Source organism: Brachyhypopomus gauderio, chromosome 5 (assembly GCF_052324685.1).
Source record: "Brachyhypopomus gauderio isolate BG-103 chromosome 5, BGAUD_0.2, whole genome shotgun sequence".
Lineage (NCBI taxonomy): Eukaryota > Metazoa > Chordata > Actinopteri > Gymnotiformes > Hypopomidae > Brachyhypopomus > Brachyhypopomus gauderio.
The window spans coordinates 29862752-29869481 of record NC_135215.1 but is presented as its reverse complement, the minus strand read 5'-3'; the positions used below and the strand labels follow the sequence as shown (position 1 = coordinate 29869481).

Here is a 6730-nt window from a genome sequence, read left to right as displayed (position 1 = left end):
ATCATGGTGTAGGCTTATCCGGTCAGGCAGTAGGTGGCTGGCACTGGATGAATTGCTTGTGCCTCCTCATCTCATTTTTCCTCGAGCAGGCGGGCAGCCATGTGGAAAGAATAAAACAGGGAAAATTAGCTCTGTATGAGGACATATACAGGACAGATTAAATTAAACACATTTCTGGAGTGTGGCAGCAACTCTGGCATGAAGTTAAACTATTACAGCCTAGCTAAAAAGGCAGAACCAGAAGGTAACATAGGCTTGGGGGCATTCTGAGACAATGGCATCCATCCACTGGTCTAAGACATAGGACTGGTCTAATATGCTGAAATTTTCTAGTTCTGGTCAGAACTCTGGCTGCGGCATTTTGAACTATTTGAAGTTTATTTAGATTCCTATTTGAACATCCTGACAGTAGTGCATTGCAGTAGTCTAATCTAGAGCTAACAAAGGCATGCACCAATTTTTCTGCATCATCCTGTGATAATGCATTTCTTAATTTGGCAATGTTGCGGAGATGTAGAAAAGCTATCCTAGTAGTATTATCTATGTATTTATCAAATGATAGGATTCATTTGACGCCAGAGTCGAGTATGACGCCTGTTTTTGGCTACTGTGCCAGGTGTAATGGGGTAGTCTGCAAGACTAAGCATTAGATCTGGAATTTTTTGTCTTGCGGCCTTAGGGCCCACAAGGAGAACTTCTGTTTTGTCCTCATTTAGTTGGAGGAAGTTTAGAGACATCCAGCATTTAATATCTCTTACACAGGCCTCAATTTTTCCTAAACTGAGTTTGTCATCAGGTTTGGCTGATATGTAAAGTTGAGTGTCATCTGCATAACAGTGAAAATTGACACCATGTTTGTTTATAACTGTGCCCAATGGTAGCATATATAATGTAAAGAATAGTGGTCCTAAGATGGAGCCTTGCGGGACCCCATATTTAACTATTGTACGTTTGGTTGGAATATTATTGAGCTCTACAAACTGATGGCGATTTGTCAAGTAAGAGTAAAACCATGAAAGGGCTGTGCCTGAGACTCCAACCCAGCATTCTAACCGCTTTAGCAAGATCCTATGATCAATTGTGTCAAAAGCTGCACTAAGATCGAGAAGCACTAACAGTGATACATAGCCTTGATCTGAAGCAAGGAGGAGATCATTTATTACTTTGATTAATGCTGTTTCAGTACTGTGATGGGGCCTAAAGCCAGATTGGAACTTTTCAAATATGTGATTCCTATGCAGATATAGGCATAATTGCTGGGCAACAGCTTTTTCTATGATCTTAGATATAAATGATGTGTTTGAAATGGGTCTATAATTAGATAGGACAGTCGGATCAAGATTTGGTTTCTTGATCAGAGGTTTAATAACTGCTAATTTACATGATTTGGGCATGTGACCTATTGTAATGGATGAGTTAACTATAGTTAGAAGAGGTTCAGTTACAGCTGGTAATACCTCTTTTAACTGAGTCTAGTGTGCAGGTAGTACAATTTAAGGAAGAAATTATTTTCTCTAATTCTGATTGTGGGAGTGGATGAAAAGCAGAAGGAGAAGTTTTTCTCCCGGTATGTAATTTAAATCAATATCAACCAAACCAGATGACATACCAGTTTTATTGCTAATAAAAGGTTTTATATTTTGTCTAATATTCTTTATTTTATTATCAAAGAAATCTATAAATACATTACTAGTGAGGTTTACTGGAATCTGAGGTTCTGCGCCTGCTTGATTTTTTGTAAGTTTAGAAATAGTATTAAAAAGAAATCTAGGATTGTTTTTATTTTTCTCTATCAGTGAGGCTAAGTACGTTGAGCTTGCTTTAGTGAGAGCCTGTTTGTACTCAATAATGCTATCCTTCCAGGCACAGTGGAATACTTCCAACTTAGTAGATCGCCGTTTCCGCTCTAATTTGCGTGCTATTTGTTTTAAGTTTCTAGTTTGGTCAGTGTACCACGGGGCGAGCTTTTTGGATCTAGCCTTTTTATATTTGAGTGGAGCTACTTTATCTAGTGCTGATGTGCAGGTATTCTCTAAGCAGTCGGTTAGACTATCTAACTCCTGGATCGGATAGCGAATGAGCTAAAGCAGTTAAATCAGGGAGGGCTTCAATAAACTGTGTTGCTGTTGATGAATTTATCGAGCGCTTTATACACTGCCGAGGAGACGGGCGGGTATTTATGTTAAGGTGAAGATCGAATTGGACTAAATAGTGATCAGAGATTGCTACGGTTTGCGGAAGTATATTTATATTATCTACATCGATAGCCAGCATTAAGATTAGATCTAGGGTATGATTTCGATAATGTGTAGGTCCTACTATGTTTTGTATAATGCCGACAGAGTTCAATATAGAAGTAAAAGCCCTTGTCAGTGGATCCTCCGCATTATCAAAATGTATGTTAAAGTCTCCAACCATTATTATTTTGTCACTACATACTGCTAAATTTGCTGCAAAATCGGTGAAATCGTTTAAGAAATCCGAGTAAGGCCCTGGTGGTCTGTATACATTAGTTAGGGAAAATTTACTTTTATTTTCAGATGGACTAATTACATTAATAGACTGCATCTCAAATGAGTTTGAGATATCTAGGTATTTCTGATGAATTTCTAAACAATCACGATAGATTATACATATTCCTCCTCCTCTGCCTGACAATCTAGGTCTATGTATATAACTATATCCCACAGTAGTGGCTTCGTTTAGAGATAAATAATCACCAGATTGAATCCACGTTTCAGTTAAGCTGGGCGTACACTGTGCGATTTTTGGCCCATTTTCAGCCGATTTTTCACTCGTGCGACTATTTTTGCGATCGGGCCGAGTTTCGGCTCAATCGCGTGTCGTGCATCGTATAGTTTACACAGGTAAACGAGGAGCGATTCACACCTCACGACCAACTCCCGATCAGAAATCGCAGCGTCGCAAGAATATCAAACATGTTTGAAATTCAAATCGCTCCTCGTGAGATCGCATGAGAGCGTCGGGTCGTATAGTGTGAGTATATGAATCGTGAGCTGTGAACTTTTAAACCCTGCGATTTAGTCGTACAGTTTGAGCTGGAGCTGAGTACACGATTTAAAATATCGTACAGTGTACGCCCAGCTTTAGACACAGAATATCAATTTTCTGGTCATTCACAAAAACTGCTTTTGAGTTTAGCAATCGAATATTGATTAATTAATATTGACAGTGTTCTCCGAAATGATAGGTGGCAGTGGAGAATAAAAAACCCCTGCAAAACCGGTGAAAGAACATTTTTACCTGAACAGAGACCGTATACACATCAGGCATCAAACGTAAATATGGCTTTGCAGTGTTGTCCGAAACGATATGTTAACAAATACGAGCCTCTTGTAATTCCAGGACGAAACATGAGAGAACGTGAAGACGTTAAGATTGGGCGTTTTGAAAATAAACAACCATTAATGTGATAAAAAAGCAAATTATTTCGATTCATTTCGAGTATATGTATAAATATTTAACTTAATTAAGTTTAACGTGCTGGGAAATATTGAAATGGACCTTTAAAGTGACGTAGGCCTACAAGTGCTTTAATTCCACCTTGTAAAGGTGTATGAACCCGGCAAACACGACTTTGTCCATCGCGCTGAGGCGCGCGCGCGAAGTTACAAAACAGGTTTGGGCCTGGTTAGTACTTGGATGGGAGACCGCCTGGGAATACCAGGTTCTGTAAGCCTTTTATAGTTGACTTGCAATTTACATTCAATTTGCAAGCTTAAATGTGTTCTGTGTAAAAACTAGCCCTTTCTGTTGTTCAGACTTTGCACTCGTTATAAATAGGTAGTATTTGCTAACTTTTTGCGGCTTACGGCCACACCAGCCTGATAACGCCCGATCTCATCTGACCTCGGAAGCCCAGCAGGTTTGGGCCTGGTTAGTACTTGGATGGGATACCGCCTGGCAATACCAGGTGCTGTAAGCCTTTTATAGTTGACTTACAATTTGCAAGCTTAAATGTGTTCTGTGTAAAAACTAGCCCTTTCTGTTGTTCAGATTTTTCACTCGTTATAAATAGGTAGTATTTGCTAAGTTTTACGGCTTATGGCCACACCAGCCTGATAACGCCCGATCTCATCTGACCTCGGAAGCCAAGCAGGTTTGGGCCTGGTTAGTACTTGGATGGGAGACTGCCTGGGAATACCAGGTGCTGTAAGCCTTTTATAGTTGACTTGCAATTTTCATTCAATTTGCAAGCTTATGCCAGGTTCACACTACACAACTTTTCAGTTGTCAGGTTTTTGTGCCGTTCACACTACATGACTGGTTGTGCTGTAATCGCGAGTCTTTCAGTTGTTGTGGCTTTCACACTACATGACTGATTGGCGACGCTGGCTCACGAATTACACGACTGGGGAATCGCCGACTCATCTGGCTGCCGTCCAAAAACATGAGAACACGAAAACGAAACTCTCGCGAGAACCAGCAACACCATGTAGAAGAAAAAAAACAATGTACATGTACTCCACATTTTCGTTATTATTATTATTATTATTATTTTTACCGTTTAAACACTCCGTTCATAGTCCCAAGTTGCCAGAATTATTTCATCTCTCCGTTGCAGTGAACATAGATATAATCAAGGGACACCGTCCCTGCCCAAAAGACCAGGCTTGCCCTCGAACTCATTCCAATCATTAATAAAGCCCACTTGATTTTCGGAGCACCACTTGGTCATCCAGCGGTTTAGCGACGTGAGCCTGCTGTATTGCTCAACGCCGCGCCGCATTGGGATGGGGCCAGAGCAGATTCCCACTAAACATTAGACGTCTTATGGACGTGCAGATCATGTCTACAGAGCCGGCCCAGACCAATGTGGTGCCCTAGGCGAGATTTTGGTTGGTACCCCCTGTATCATCAATCATCGAGTTGATTGTGTCACTATTAAAGAAACAAATAAAAAGCAAATGACTTAAATATTACCATATAACAAGCAATAAATATAAAGGTGTTGCACAAAAAATATTTTTAAACTATTTTACATAACGTAGTGCAAAGAACAACTTTTAAATATTAATAATAAATTAAAAAAATAAATTAAAAACAACAACTACCACCAGTGCAAATCAGGGCAATTTGCCTACTGCAACATTATTATTTCAAAAGTGCATCCGCAATGAACAGAGGAGTAGTATATATTTATTTTAAGTTATTTGGACGTCTAACTATGACCCCACTTGGACATCGATATGCAGTTAAACACTTGAACGTCGGAATTTCAACGTCACGGAGACGTCTAAGAAGGGTACAGAAATGTACATGATACATATTTGTTTTTTTTATATATATTAATGAATATTTCTAAATGTTGAGTAAAGCGGTATGAGAAAACTTGTCTTTTGGGCGATAAACACTTTTGCTCGACTCCGTCAACCTAAAACTCCATGTAACCTCAATGGTGCAGCCTGTGAACTGTAATAAATTCATATTATTATACATTATTTAATGTAGACACGTATAAGAAAATGTATGTATTATCAAAATATTGTAATTTATGTATAACTATTAATGCATGATGTTAAATACAATCAATTGACTATGATACAAAAGTGAGCCTACATAAAAAGCTCGAGAGAGTTGCCTCACGCATTTAGAGGAGTTTAAATTAAAAAGAAATCCGTTACTTTTTACAGTTATTTACTGGCGATTTCAAGGTAACATTAACAACTGGTCTTTAACAAACCTCAAAAAGTTAACCTAAAATGTTTATATGTTGTAGTAACAGATCAATAGATATAATCACATTAACTTGTACTTTTGTAATGGATTTTTGTAAGGTTTGTTACGTTTTAACGTTAGCCAAAAGGCTAGCTAGCTACTTTGGATGGAATTTACCACAGACATTACTACTTTTATAAGTTGGCGTTTTGGCCAGTGATCAATAAAAATGAAGGTGGAAAGAAATTGGAAATGCCATTCATGTGATTTATTTGTAAAGCATATACAATTGTAACGTATGTAACTGGTGCCAGAAGGTGGCGGACCTGTTTATTGTTCCCGTTCATCTTTCTGAAGTTCGTTAGGCTCAGCAGATTTGAACCTTTACACTTTTGTACACGTTTACAGTTATCTGCTGCGACGAAAAGGAAGCTAGGAAAATTTACCAGGACAAAATGCTACCTTCTAAAATGGCACTAGTTGTGCACAGAAACTATGAATCCCCATGGAAATTGTGTTTTAAGAAAGCATTTCCTTCGATATTACAGCTCTATTTAGAAATAGCTGTTGGTAGGCTTATAAAAACGATGTCTAAAAGGAGTCAAAGTTTTACGCAAAAAAAGACCTACACAAGACTTCATTTGGACTAGAATTGGCCCTTATCCGGACGTCCCGGGGTCGTCGATACACGACATGCAGAAGACGTCGGAAAAAAGACGTCATCTGGCGTCACAGTCTGCACCTTCAGGGGACCAAAATCCGACGTGCAAAAATGACTTGGAAAAGACGTCGTTTCAACTTATCTTTGCGCAGTGGGTTACGGCATTGGACATCGTCTGGGCTAATTTAATCACCTCTTTAACATTAGCCTTAGTCACTTCTGACTGCCGCAGACGTATATCGTTGGCCCCTACATGAATGACTATCCTAGAGAATCTCCTATGGGCTAACAGTCTAAGGTTGCCACTAATGTCCAGCGCTCTGGCTCCCGGTAAACAGCTAACTGTAACCGCTGGAGCCCCTACAGGTACAGCTACTTTCATGTGTCGGA

At 39.3% G+C, this 6730-nt stretch overlaps 2 non-coding genes across 2 annotated transcripts; both read left to right on the top strand.

Moving 5' to 3' along the window:
• The first annotated feature begins 3827 nt into the window (after positions 1 to 3827).
• On the top strand, positions 3828 to 3946 carry LOC143515993 (5S ribosomal RNA). Its single transcript, XR_013131547.1, has one exon. It is a non-coding gene; the product is annotated as a 5S ribosomal RNA (ribosomal RNA).
• Positions 3947 to 4061: 115 nt separating this feature from the next.
• On the top strand, positions 4062 to 4180 carry LOC143515901 (5S ribosomal RNA). The gene has a single exon (XR_013131459.1). It is a non-coding gene; the product is annotated as a 5S ribosomal RNA (ribosomal RNA).
• The last annotated feature ends 2550 nt before the right edge of the window (positions 4181 to 6730 follow it).